Here is a 14,749-nt window from a genome sequence, read left to right as displayed (position 1 = left end):
TTGGGAGCACATTGAACCCTGTGTTGGAAAAGGAAATATCCTCATATAAAAAGTATAAAGAAGTTTTCTGAAATACCGCTTTGTGATGTGTTAATTCATCTCACAGTGTAACACGATTCTTTTCATGGATCACATTGGTAGCACTGTTTTTGGAGAATCTGAGAAGGAATATTTTGGATCCCATTGAAGCCTATGGTGACAAAGGAAATATCCTTATATTTGAACTAGAAAGAAGCATTCTGAGAAACTTCTTTGTAATGTGTGAGTTCATCTTTCAGAGTTACACCGTTCTTTTAATTGATTGGTTTGCTAGCACTGTTTTCATGGAATCTGCAAACGTATATATTGGAGCACATTGAGGCCTTCAGTGAAAAAGAAAATATTCTCAGATAAAAATAGAAAGAATCTTTCTGAGAAAGTGCTTTGTGATGTGTGAATTCATCTCACAATATTACACTGTAGTTTTCATTGAGCAGTTTACTAACACTGTTTTCCTGGAATCTGCAGCAGGATATTTTGGAGTGCATTGAAGCTTATGGCAACATACAAAACATCCTCATATAAAAACTAGAAAGAGTTTTTCTGAGGAAGTACTTTCAGATAAAAGCTGGAGAGAAGGTTTTTGAGAAGGGGTTTTGTGATGTGTGTATTCACCATTTTGTTGGTTGAGTAGTTTTTCATCATTGTTTTTGTGGTGTCTGAGAAGCAATATTTGGGAGTGTCATGAGGCTGATGGTGGAAAAGTGAGTACACACAGATAAAAACTAGAAAGGGGCTTTCTAAGAAATTTCTTTGTGATGGGTGAATTCGTCTCCAGAGGTAAACCATTCTTTTCATGGATCAGTTTGGTAACCCTGTTTTTGTGGTAAGTACAAAGGGATATTTGGAGTGCAGGGAAGCCTATGGTGACAAAGGAAATATCCTCATATAAAAACTAGAAAGAAGCATATTGAGAAAGCACTTTTTGATGTGTTAATTCATCTCAGAGAGATGCATGATTGCTTTCTTGGATCAGTTTGGTAGCATTTTTTTTTTGGAATCTGAGAAGGGATATTTTTGATCGCATTGAAGTTTATGGTGACAAAGGAAATATCCTGAGATAAAAAATAGAAAGATTTCTGAGAGTGTTCTTTTTGATGTGTGAAATCATCTCACAGAGTTACACATTTCTTTTCGTGGAGCAGTTTGATAATATTGCTTTCATGGAATGTGCAATAGGATATTTGGGAGGGCATTGAAGACTATGGTGACAAAGGAAATATCCTCAGATAAAAACCAAAAAGAAGCTTTCTGTGAAACTGCTTTGTGATGTGTGAATTCACCTTACTGAGGAACACTGTTCTTATCATTGAGAAGTTTGCTAACACTTTTGTTGTTTAATCTTCAACGGTATATTCGGGAGCACATTGATGAATACAGTGAAAAAGGAAATATCCTCCGATAACAACTAGAAAGAAGCTTTCATAGAAACCCCTTTGTGATGTGTGCATTTATCTCATAGATCTAAACGTTTCTGTTGAGGGAGCACTTTGACATCACTGTTTTTGTGGTGTCTGAGAAGGGATATACGAGAGTGCATTTAAGCCCATGTTGGCAAAGGAAATATCCTGAGGCAACACCCAACAAGAAACTTTCTGAGAAACTGCTTTCTTATATTTGAATTTATCTCACAGATTTACACCTTGTTTTCCATGGAGCCTTTTGCTAACACTATTTTCATGGAATCCGCAGAGGTATATTCACAAGTACATTGAGGAAAATGGTGAAAACGGAAATAACCTCAGAAACAAACTAGAAGGAATCTTTCTGACAAACTGCTTTGTGATTTGTGAATACATCACACAGAGTTACATGGTTCTTTTCATGGAGCATTTTGGCAACACTGTTTTTGGGGAATCTGGGAAGTGATAATTTGGATTGCATTGAAGCCTATGGTGACAAAGGAAATGTCCTCAGATAAAATCCAGAAAGAAACTTTCTAAGAAAGTTCCTGGTGATGTGGGATTTCATCTCACAGAGTTACACCTTTCTTTTCATTGAGAAGTTTGCTAACACTTTTTTGTGGAAGCTGCGATAGGATATTATGGAGTGCATTGAGGCTTAGGTGAAAAAGGAAATATCCTCAGATAAAAACTAGAAAGCTTTCTGAGAAACTGCTTTGTGATGTGTGAATTCATCTCGCAGAGTTACATCATTCTTTTTATGGAGTAGTTTGTAGCACTGTTTTTGGGGAATCGCAGAAGGGATATTTTGGATCGCGTTGAAGCCTATGGTGACAAAGGAAATATCTTCCAATAAAAACAAGAAAGAAATATTCTGAGAAAATTCTTTGCAGTGTGTGAATTCATCTCACGGAGTTACACCATTCTTTTCATGGAGCAGTTTACAAACACTGTTTTCATGGAATCTGCAAAGTGATGTATGGGAGCACATTGAGGCCTATGGTGTAAAAGGAAATATTCTCAAATAAAAACTGGCAAGAAGCGTTCTGAGAAACTACTTTCAGAAGGGTGAATTCATCTCACAGAGATACACTGTTGTTTTCATTGAGCAGTTTGATAATACTGTTTTGGTGGAATCTGAAATAGGATATTTGGGAGCATATTGAAGCCTACAGTGACAAACGAAATATCCTCAGACAAAAACTAAAAAAAAAAACTTTCTGAAGATATCTTCAGATAAAAACTGGAGAGAAGCTTTCTGAGACACTGCTTTGTGATTTGTGCATTTCACTCAGGGAGTTATACCTCTTTTCTTGTAAGGCAGTGTTTGAGCACTGTTTCTATAAAACTGAAAAAGTGATATTTTGCAGCGTATTGAAGACTATGGTGAAAATTTAAAGATCCTGAAATAAAGCACAGAAAGAAGCGTTCCATGAAACTGCTCTCACGTGTGCATTCATTTGAAAGTGTCAAATCTTACACTACGTTGTCCAGTTTGGAAACTCTGTCTTTGAGTAATCTGTGAAGGGATATTAAGTGGAGCCCGTAGTTTTGTGGTGAGACAGGAAACATCTTCCGATGAAAACTGGAGAGAACCTTTTGGAGCAACTGCTTTGTGATGTGTGTATTCATCTCATAGAGTTAAATCATTCTTTGGATTGAAGAGTTCGAAATCACTGTTTCTGTGGATCCTGAGAAAGGATATTTGGGAACGGTCTTAAGAATATGCTGAAAAACTAATACCCTCGGATAGAAACCAAAAGGAAACTTTGTGTGAAATGGCTCTAGGTCACATGAATTCCACTTGATGAGTTAAGCTTCTGTTTTCATTGAGCAGTATTCTAACACTGTTTTAGGTTAGTCAGCTAAGGGATACTCGGGAGCGCTTTGAGGCTTATGGTGAAAATGGAAATATCTTCAGATAGATACTGGAGAGAAGCTTTAAGAAGGGCTGCTTCATGGCATATGCATTCCACTCAGAGTTATACATTTCCTCTCATAGAGGATTGGGGAATTCCCCTTGGAGAAAAAGCTACCAGGGTATATTCAGGAGCATATGGATGGCTACGGTGAAAAAGGATGCATTCTAAGACAAAAACTGGAAAGAAGCTTTCTGTAAAACTTCTTTGTGATAGATATGTCTATTTGTCTCATATCGATAAAACTTTCTTTCTATTACGCAGTTTTGAAACTGCGTCATGGATGGATTCATGAAGGGAGATTCAGGAGCACATTCAGGCCTGTGGGGAAATGTTAAATATCTCCAGATAAAAACTGGAGAGAAGCTTTCTGTAAAAATGCTCTGTGATGTGTGCATTCCACTCAGAGAGTTATACCTCTTTTCTCATAAGGCAGTGTTTGAACATTGTTCCTGTAAAACAAAAAGTGATATTTCGGAGTGCATTGAAGACTCTGGTGAAAAGTGAAATATCCTGAAAAAAAAAAAAAAACCCAGAAAGAAGCATTACAGGAAACTGCTCCCTGATGCATGCATTCATTTCTGAGAGTTAAATCTTTCACTACGTTGCCCATTTTGAAAACTCGGTCTTTGAGGAATCTCTAAAGGGATATTAAGTGGTGCCCGGAGGCTTGTGGTGAGAAAGGAGACGTCTTCTGATGAAAACTGGAGAGAAGCTTTCAGAGCAACTGATTTGTGTATATTTTGGGATGTGTATATTCATGTTATAGAGTTAAATTGTTCTTTGGTTGAGCAGTTTGAAATCACTGTTTCTGTGGAGCCTGAGAAAAGACATTTGGGGATGCTCTTAGGAATATGCTGAGAAAAAATTCCCTCCGATAAAAACCAGAAGGAAACTTTCTGTGAAACTGCTCTAGGTCACGTGAATTCCCCTCACACAGTTCAGCTTCTGTTTTCATTGAGCTGTATTCTAACACTGTTTTAGGTTAGTCAGCTAAGGGACACTCGGGAGCACTTTGAAGCTTATGGTGAAATGGAAATATCTTCAGATAGAAACTGGAGAGAAGATTTTCCAGGAGCTGCTTTGTGACATCTGTATTCCACTCACAGAGTTATATTTTTCTTCTCTTAGAGGATTGGGGAATCCGTTTTGGAGAATACGCTACCATGGGACATTCGTGAGTACATGGATGGCTATGGAGAAAAAGGAAGTATCCTCAGACAAAAACTGGAAAGAAGCTTTCTGTGAAACTGCTTTGAGATAGATATGTCTATTCATCTCACATAGATAAATCGTTCTTTCTTTTACGCAGTTTTGAAACAGGGTCATGGACAAATTTGCGAAGGCACATTCGGAAGCACATTCAGGCCTGTGGGGAAATAGGAAATATCTCCAGATTGAAACTCGAGAGAAGCTTTCTGAGAAAATGCTTTGTGATGTGTGAATTCCACTCAGGGAGTTATACCTCTTTTCCCATAAGGCAGTGTTAGAACACTGTTCCTGTAAAACTGACAAAGTGATATTTTGCAGCATGTTGAAGACTATCATGAAAAGTGAAATATCCTTACTTAAAACTCACAAAGAAGCATTCCAAGAAACTGCTCTCTTACGTGTGCATTCATTTCGGAGAGTTAAAGCTTACACTATGATGCCCAGTTTGGAAACTCGGTCTTTGGAGAACCTGTGAAGGGATATTTAGTGGGGATCAAAGGCTTGCAGTGAGGAAGGAAACTTCTTCCGATGAAAACTGAAGAGAAGCTTTCAGAGAAACTGCTTTGTGATGTGTATATGCATCTCATAGAGTTAAACTATTCTTTGGATTGAGCAGTTTGAAATCACTCTTTCTGTGGAACCTGAGAAAGGACATTTGGGAATGCTCTTAAGAAAACGTTGAAAAATTAATACCCTCCTATAAAACCAGAAGGAACTTTCTTGAAACTGCTCTAGGTCACGTGAATTCCACTCACACAGGTAAGCTTCGGTTTCATTGAGAAGTATTATAACACTGTTTTAGGTTAGTCAGCTAAGGGATACTCGGGAGCGCTTTGAGGCTTATGGTGAAAACGGAAAAATCTTCAGATAGATACTGGAGAGAAGATTTCCGAGGAGCTGCTTTATGATGTGTGCATTCCACTCACAGAGTTGTACCATTCTTCTCATAGAGGATTGAGGAATCCCATTTGGAGAAAATGCTAGAAGTGGACATTCGGGAGTATATGGATGGCTATGGTGAAAAAGTAAGTATCCTCAGACAAAATCTGGAGAGAAGCTTTCTCTGAAACTGCTTTGTGATAGATATGTCTATTCATCTCACCGAGATAAAACTTCCTTTCTATTATGCAGTTATGAAATTGCATCATGGATGGATTCGCGAAGGGACATTTGGGAGTACATTCAGGCTTCAGGGAAAATAGGAGATATCTTCACAAAAAAGCTGGAGAGAAGCTTTCTGAGAAACTGTTTTGTGATGTGTGCATTCCACTCAGGAAATTATACCTCTTTTCTCGTAAGGCAGTGTTTGAACACTGTTCTTATAAAACAGAAAAGGTGATATTTTGCAGTGCATTGAAGACTATGGTGAAAAGTGAAATATCCTGAAATAAAACACAGAAAGAAGCATTAAAAGAAACTGCTCTCTGACGTGAGCATTCATTTCAAAGAGTTAAAGCTTACACTATGTTGACCAGTTTGGAAACTCTGTCTTTGAGGAACATGGGAAGAAATATTAAGTGGCGCTTGGAGGCTTTTTGTGAGAAAGGAAAATTCTTCTGATGAAAACTGGAGAGAAGTTTTGGGAGCAATTGCTTTGTGATGTGTGTATTGATATCATAGAAATAATCATTCTTTGGATTTAGCAGTTTGAAATCACTGTTTCTGTGGAACCTGAGAAAGGACATTTGGGAACGCTCTTACGAATATCCTGAAAAAGAAATACCATCTGATAAAAACCAGAGGGAAACGTTCTGTGAAAATGCTCTAGGTCATGTAAAGTCCACTCACACAGTTAAGCTTCTGTGTTCATTGAGCTGTATTCTAACACTGTTTTGGGTTAGTCATCTAAGGCATACCAGGCAGCGCTTTGAGGTTTATGATAAAAATGGAAATATCTTCAGATAGATACTAGAGAGAAGATATCTGAGGAGCTGCTTTGTGACGTGTGCATTCCACTCACAGAGATATATCTTTCTTCTCAGAGAGGATTGGGGAATCAGTTTTGGAGAAAACACTACCAGGGGACATTCAGGACTATATGGACCGCTACCGTGAAAAAGGAAGTATCCTCAGACAAAAACTAGAAAGAAGAGTTCTCTGAAACTGCTTTGTGATAGATATGTCTATTCATCTCACATAGATAAAACTTTCTTTCTATTATGCAGTTTTGAAACTGTGTCATGGACAGATTCGCAAAGGGACATTCGGGATCACATTCAGACCTGTGGGGAAGCAGGAAATATCTCCAGATAAAAACTGGGGAGAAGCTTTTGAAGAAACTGCTTTGTGATGTGTGCATTCCACTCAGGGAGTTATACTACTTTTCTCATAAGGCAGTGTTTGCACACTGTTCCTGTAAAACTGAAAAGGTGATATTTTGCAGCACATTGAAGACTGACAAAATGTGAAATACCCTGAAATAAAACCCAGAAAGAAGCATTTCAAGAAACTGCTCTCTGACGTGTGCATTCGTTTCAGAGAGGTAAAGCTTACACTACGTTGACCAGTATGGAAACTCTGCCATTGAGGAATCAGTGAAAAGATATTTAGTGGCGCCTGGAGGCTTGTGGTCAGAGAGGAAATGTCTTCCAATAAAAACAGGAGAGAAACTTCAGGAGCAACTGCTTTGTGATGTGTGTATTCATCTCATACGGTAAAATCATTTTTTGGATTGACCAGTTTGTAATCATTGTTTCTGTGGAACCTGAGAAAGGACATTTGGGAAACCTCTTAAAAATACACTGAAAAAGATATACCCTCTGATGAAAACCAGAAAGAAACTTTCTGTGAAACTACTCTAGGTCACGTAAAGTCCACTCGCGCAGTTAAGCTTCGGTTTTCATTGAGCAGCATCCTAATACTGTTTTAGGTTAGTCAGCTAAGGGATACTCAGGAGTGCTTTGAGGCTTTTGGCGAAAACGGAAATATCTTCAGATTGCTACTGGAGAGAAAATTTACGAGGTGCTGCTTTGTGACGTGTGCATTCCACTCACAGAGTTATACCTTTCTTCTCATAGAAGATTAGGGAATCCTGTTTGGAGAAAACACTACCAGGGGACATTTGGGACTATATGGACGGCTATGGTGAAAGAGGAAATATTCTCATACAAAAGCTGGAAAGAAACTTTCTGTGAAACTGCTTTGTGATATATTTGACTATTCATCTCACATACAAAAAACTTTCTTTCTATTACGCAGTTTTGAAACTGCATCATGGACGGATTCGTGAAGGTACACTCGGGAGAACATTCAGGCCTGAGGGGAAAAAGGAGATATCTTCAGATAAAAACTGGAGGGAAGTTTTCTGAGAAACTGCTTTGTCATGTGTGGATTTCACTCAGGGGGTTATACCTCTTTTCTCATAAGGCAGTATTTGAGCACTGTTCCTGTAAAACAGAAAAAGGGATATGTTGCAGTGCATTGAAAACTATGGAGAAAATTTAAAGATCCTGAAATAAAACACAGAAAGAAGCATTCCATGAAACTGCTCTCTGATGTGTGCATTCATTTGAGAGTGTCAAATCTTACACTATGTTGCCCAGTTTGGAAAAAGACTTTGAGGAATCTTTGAAGGGATATTAAGTGGTGCCCGGAGGCTTGTGGTGAGAAAGGAAACGTATTCCATTGAAAACTGGAAAGAAACTTTGAGCAATTGTTTTGTGATGTGTGTATTCATCTCATAGGGTTAAATCATCGTTTACACTGAGCAGTTTGAAATCACTGTTTCTGTGGAACATGAAAAAAGACATTTGGGTACGGTCTTAAGAATATGCTGAAAAAGAAATACCCCCCGATAAAAACCAGAAGGAAACTTTCTGTGAAACTGTTCTAGGTCACGTGAGGTCCACTCGAACAGTTAAGCTTCTGTTTTCATTGAGTAATATTCTAACACCTTTTCAGGTTAGTCAGCTAAGGGATACTCGGGAGCGCTTTGAGGATTACAGTGAAAATGTAAATATCCTCAGATAGATACTGGAGAGAAGATTTCCAAGGAGCTGCTTTGTGAAGTGTGCATTCCACCCACAGGGTTATACTTTCCTTCTCATAGAGGTTTTGGGAATCCCTTTTGGAGAAAACACTACCAGGGGACATTCGGGAGTACATGGACAGCTATGGTGAAAAAGGAAATATCCTCAGACAAAAAATGGAAAGAAACTTCTGGTGAAACTGCTTTGTGATAGATATGTCTATTCATCTCACATAGAGAAAACCTTTTCTCAATTACGCTTTTTTTAAACTGCATCACGGGCAGATTTGCGAAGGGGCATTTGGGAGCACATTCAGGCTTGAGTGAAAATAGGAGATAGCTTCACATAAAAAGTGGAGAGAAGCTTTCTGAGAAACTGTTTTGTGATATGTGCATTCCACTCAGGAAGTTACACCTCTTTGCTCATAAGGCAGTATTGGAACACTGTTCCTGTAAAACTGAAAAAGTGATATTTTACAGCACATTGAAGACTATGGCGAAAAGTAAAATACCCTGAAATAAAACCCAGAAAGAAGCGTTTCAAGAAACCTCTCTGACTTGTACATTCATTTCAGAGACTTAAAGCTTACACTACGTTGCCCAGTTTGAAAACTCTGTCTTTGAGGAATCTGTGAAGGGATATTAAGTTGTGCCCGGAGGCTTGTGGTGAGAAAGGAAATCTCTTTCGATGAAAACTGGAGAGAAGACTTTGGAGCAACTGCTTTGTGATATGTGTATTCATCTCATAGAGTTAAATCATTCTTTGGATTGAGCAGTTTGAAATCACTGTTTCTGTGGATCCTGAGAAAGGACATTTGGGAAGGCTCTTAAGAATATGTGAAAAAGAAATACCCTCCGAAAAAAAACAGAAAGAAACTTTCTGTGAAACAGCTCTAGGTTACGTGAATTCCACTCACACAGTTAAGCTTCTGTTTACAGTGAGCAGTATTATAGTACTGCTTTAGGTTAGTGAGCTAAGGGATACTCGGGATCTCTTTGAGGCTTATGGTGAAAATGGAAATATCTTCAGGTAAATACTGGAGAGAAGATTTCTGAGAAGCTGCTTTGTGACTTGTGCATTCCACTCACAGAGTTATACATTTCCTCTCATAGAGGATAGGGAAATCCCATTTGGAGCAAATGCTACCAGGGGACATTCTGGAGTATATGGACAGCTATGGTGAAAAAGGAAGTGTCCACAGACAACCACTAGAAACAAGCTTTCTGCAAAACTGCTTTGTGATAGATATGTCTATTCTTCTCACATAGATAAAACTTTCTTTCTAATATGCAGTTTTGACACTGCATTATGGAAGGATTCACGAAGGGATATTCGGGAGCACATTCAGGCCTGTGGGGAAATAGATGTCTTCAGATAAAAACTGAACAGAAGCTTTCTGAGAAACTGCTTTATGATGTTTGCATTCCATTCAGGGAGATATACCTCTTTTCTCATAAGGCTGTGTTTGAACACTGTTCCTGTAGAACAGAAAATGTGATATTTTGCAGCGCATTGAACACTATCACGAAAAGTGTATTATCCGGAAATAAAACCCAGAAGAAAGCGTTCCAAGAAACTGTTCTCTGACGTGTGCATTCATTTCATAGAATTAAAGCTGACACTACGTAGACCACTTTGGAAAGTCTGTCTCTGACGAATCTGTGAAGTGATATTAAGTGGCACACGGAGGCTTGTGGTGAGATAGGAAACGTCTTCTGATGAAAACTGGAGAGAAGCTTTGGGAGCAACTGCTTTGTGATGTGTATATTCATCTCATGGAGTTAAATCATTCATTGGATTGGGAGCTTGAAATCACTTTTTCTGTAGAACCTGAGAATGGATGTTTGGGAAAACTCTTAAGAATATGCTGAAAAAGTAATACCCTCTGAATAAAACCAGAAGGAAACTTTCTGTAAAACTGCAGTAAGTCACATGCATTCCACTCGCACAGTTAAGCTTCTGTTTTCATTGAGCAGCATTCTAACACTGTTTTAGCTTAGTCAGCTAAGGGATATGCAGGAGCGCTTTCAGGCTTACGGTGAAAATGGAAATATCTTTAGATATATACTGGAGAGAACATTTCTGAGGAGTTGCTTTGTGACGTGTGCATTCCAATCACACAGTTATGCTTTTCTTCTCATAGAGAATTGGGGAATCACATTTGGAGAAAACGCTACCAGGGGACATTCGGGAGTACATGGATAGCTTTGATGAAAAAGGAAGTATCCTCAGACAAAAACTGGAAAGAAGGTTTCTGTGAAAATGCTTTTGTGATAGATATGTCTATTCATCTCACATACATAAAACTCTCTTTCTATTACACAGTTTTGAAACAGCGTCATGGACGGATACGTGAAGGGACATTCGGGAGCACATTCACGCCTGTGGGGAAATAGGACATATCTCCAGATAAAATCTATAGAGAAGTTTTCTAAGAAACTGCTTTGTGATGTGTGTATTCCACTCAGGAAGTTATACCTCTTTTCTCATAAGGTAGTGTTTGAACACTGTTCCTGCAAAACTGAAAAAGTGATATTTTGCTATGCATTTAAGACTATGGCAAAAAGTGAAATAATCTGAAATAAAACCCAGAAAGAAGCATTAAAAGAAACTGCTCTCTGACGTGTGCATTCATTACAGAGAGTTAAAGCTTGCACTACGTTGCCCACTTTGGAATGTCTGTCTTTGAGGATTGTGTGAAGGGATATTAAGTGGCGCACGGAGACTTGTGGTGAGAAACGAAAATTATTCCAATGAAAATTGGAGAGAAGATTTTGGATTAACTGCTTTGTGATGTGTGTATTCATCTCATATAGTTAAATCATTCCTTCGATTGAGCAGTTTGAAATCACTGTTTCTGTGGAACCTGAGAAAGGACATTTGGGAACACTCTTAAGAATATGCTGAAAAAGAAATACCCTGCGATAAAAACCAGAAGGAATCTTTCTGTGAAACTGCTCTAGGTCATGTGAATTTGACTCGCACAGTTAAGCTTGTGTTTTCATTGAGGAGTATTCTAATATTGTTTTTTTTTAGTCTGTGAAGTGATATTTGGGAATGCTTTGTGGCTTATGTTGAAAAAAAATATCTTCAGAGAAAAACTGGAGAGAATACTTCTGAGGAGCTGCTTTGTAACGTGTGCATTCCACTCACAGGGTTATACCATTCTTCTAATAAAGGATTGGGGAATCCCATTTGCAGTAAACGCTACCAGGGGACATTCGGTGGTATATGCACGGCTTTGGTGAATAAGGAAGTATCCTCAGACTAAAACTGCAAAGAAGCTTTCTGTAAAACTGCTTTGTGATAGATATGTCTATTCATCTCACACTGATGAAACTTTCTTTCATTACGCAGATTTGAAATTATGTCATGGATGCATTCATGAAGGGACATTTGGGAGCACATTCAGGCCTGCGGGGAAATAAGAAATATCTTCATATAAAAACTTGAGAGACACTTTCTGAGAAATTGCTTTGTGACGTGTGCTTTCCTCTCAGAGAGTTATACCTCTGTTTTCATGAGACAGTGCTTGAACACTGTTCCTGTAAAACTGAAAAAGTGGTATATTGCAACACATTGAAGACTATGGTGAAAAGTGAATTATCCTGAAATAAAACCCAGAAAGAAGCATTCCAAGAAACTGCTCTCTGACGTGTGCATTCACTTCAGAGAGTTAAAGCTCACAGAACGTTGCTCTTTTTGGAAACTGTGTCTTTGAGGTATCTGTGAAGGGATATTAAATGCCACCCAGAGGCTGACAGTGTGAAAGGAAACGTCTTCCAATGAAAACTGGAGAGAAGTTTTCGGAACTACTGCATTGTGGTGTGTGTATTCATCTCATGGAGTTAAATCATTCTTTGTATTGAGCAGTTTGAAACCACTGTTTCTGTGGAACATGAGTAAGGACATTTGGGAACTCTCTTGAGAATACACTGAAAAAGAAATACTCTCCAATAAAAACCAGAAGGAAACTTTCTGTGAAAATCCTTTATATCACATGAAGTCCAGTCACTCAGTTAAGCTTCTGTTTTCATTGAGTGGTATTCTAACACTGTTTTAGGTTAGTCAGATAAGGAATACTCGGGAACGCTTTGAGGCATATGGTGAAAATGGAAATATCGTCGGATAGATACGAGAGAGAAGATATCCGAGGAGGTGCTTTGTGACGTGTACATTCCCATCACAGAGTTATGGGGACATTCGGGAGTATATGGATGGCGATGGTGAAAAAGAAAATATCCTCAGACAAAAACTGTAAAGAAGCTGTCTGTGAAACAGCTTTGTGATACATATGTTTACTCATCTCACAGAGATAAAACTTTCTTTCAATTCGCAGTTCTGAAACGGCGTCAAGGACGGATTCATGAAGGGACATTCAGGAGCACTTTCAGGCCTTTGGAGAAATAGGAAATATCTTCAGATAAAAACTGGAGAGAATCTTTCTTAGATACTGCTTTCTGATGTGTGCATTCCACTCAGGGAGTTATACCTCTTTTCTCATAAGGCAGCGTTTGAACACTATTCCTGTAAAACTGAAAAAGTGATGTTTTGCAGTGCATTGAAGACTGTCTCGAAAAGTGAACTATCTGGAAATAAAACTCAGAAAGAAGCATTCCAAGAAACTGCTCTCTGACGTGTGCATTCATTGCAGAGAGTTAAAGCTTACACTACGTTGCCCAGTTGGAAACTCTGTCTTTGAGGTATCTGTGAAGGGATATTTAGTGGTGCCCAGAGGCTTGTGGTGAGAAAGGAAATGCCTTCCGATGAAAACTGGAGAGAAGCCTTCGGAGCAACTGCTTTGTGATGTGTGTATTCATCTCATAGAGTGAAATCATTCTTTGGATTAAACAGTTTGAAATCACTGTCTCAGGGGAACGTGAGAAAGGACATTTGGGAATGCTCTAAAGAATATGCTGTAAAAGAAATAGCCTCTGATAAAAACCAAAAGAAGCTTTCTGTGAAACTGCTCTAGGTCACGTGAAGTCCACTGACACAGTTAAGCTTCTGTTTTCAATGAGCAGTATTCGAACACTGCACTGGGTTAGTCAGCTAAGGGATACTCAGGAGCGCTTTGGGGCTTACGGTGAAAACGGAAATACCTTCAGATAGACACTGGAGAGAAGATTTAAGAGGAGCTGCTTCATGACGTGTGCATTCCACTCACAGAGTTATACTTTTCTTCTGATAGAGGATTGGGGAATCCCCCTTGGAGAAAAAGCTACCAGGGGACATTCAGAAGTATATGGATGGCCATGGTGAAAAAGGAAGTATCCTCAGACAAAAACTGGAAAGAAGCTTTCTGTGAAACAGCTTTGTGATAGATATGTCTATTTATCTCACATTGATAAAATTTTCTTTCTATTACACAGTTTTGAAACTGCGTCATGGATGGATTTGCGAAGAGAGATTTGGGAGCACATTCATGCCTGTGGGGAAATGTTAAATATCTCCAGATAAAAACTGGAGAGAAGCTTTCTGTGAAAATGTTCTGTGATGAGTGCATTCCACTCAAAGAGTTATACCTTTTATTCATAAGTCAGTGCTTGAACACTGTTCCTGTAAATCTGAAAAAGGGATATTTCGCAGCACATTGAAAACTCTAACAAAAAGTGAAATATCTTGAAGAACAATCCAGAAAGAAGCATTACAAGAAACTGCTCTTTGACGCATGCATTCATTTTTGAGAGTTAAAGCTTACACTACGTTGCCCATTTTGAACACTCAGTCTTTGAAGAATCTCTGAAAAGATACTAAGTGGTGCCTGGAGGCTTGTGGTGAGAAAGGAAACGTCTTTCAATGAAAACTGGAGAGAAGCTTACGGAGCAACTGCTTTGTGATGTGTGTATTCATCTCATAGAGTTAAATCGTTCTTTGAAGTGAGTAGTTTGAAATCACTGTTTCTGTGAAACCTGAAAAAGGACATTTGGGAAAGTTCTTAGGAATATGCTGAGAAAAAATACCCTCCGATAATAACCAGAAGGAAACTTTCTGTGAAACTGCTCTAGGTCACGTGAATTCCACTCGCACGGTTAAGCTTCTGTTTTCATTAAGCAGTATTCTAACACTGTTTTAGGTTAGTCAGCTAAGGGATACTCGGGAGCGCTTTCAGGCTTATGGTGAAAATGGAAACATCTTCAGATACATACTAGAGAGAACACTACTGAGCAGCTGCTTTCTGATGTGTGCATTCCACTCACAGAGTTGA

This window comes from Theropithecus gelada, chromosome 15, assembly GCF_003255815.1.
Source record: "Theropithecus gelada isolate Dixy chromosome 15, Tgel_1.0, whole genome shotgun sequence".
Classification (NCBI taxonomy): Eukaryota; Metazoa; Chordata; class Mammalia; order Primates; family Cercopithecidae; genus Theropithecus; species Theropithecus gelada.
This window is presented reverse-complemented; position numbering follows the sequence as displayed.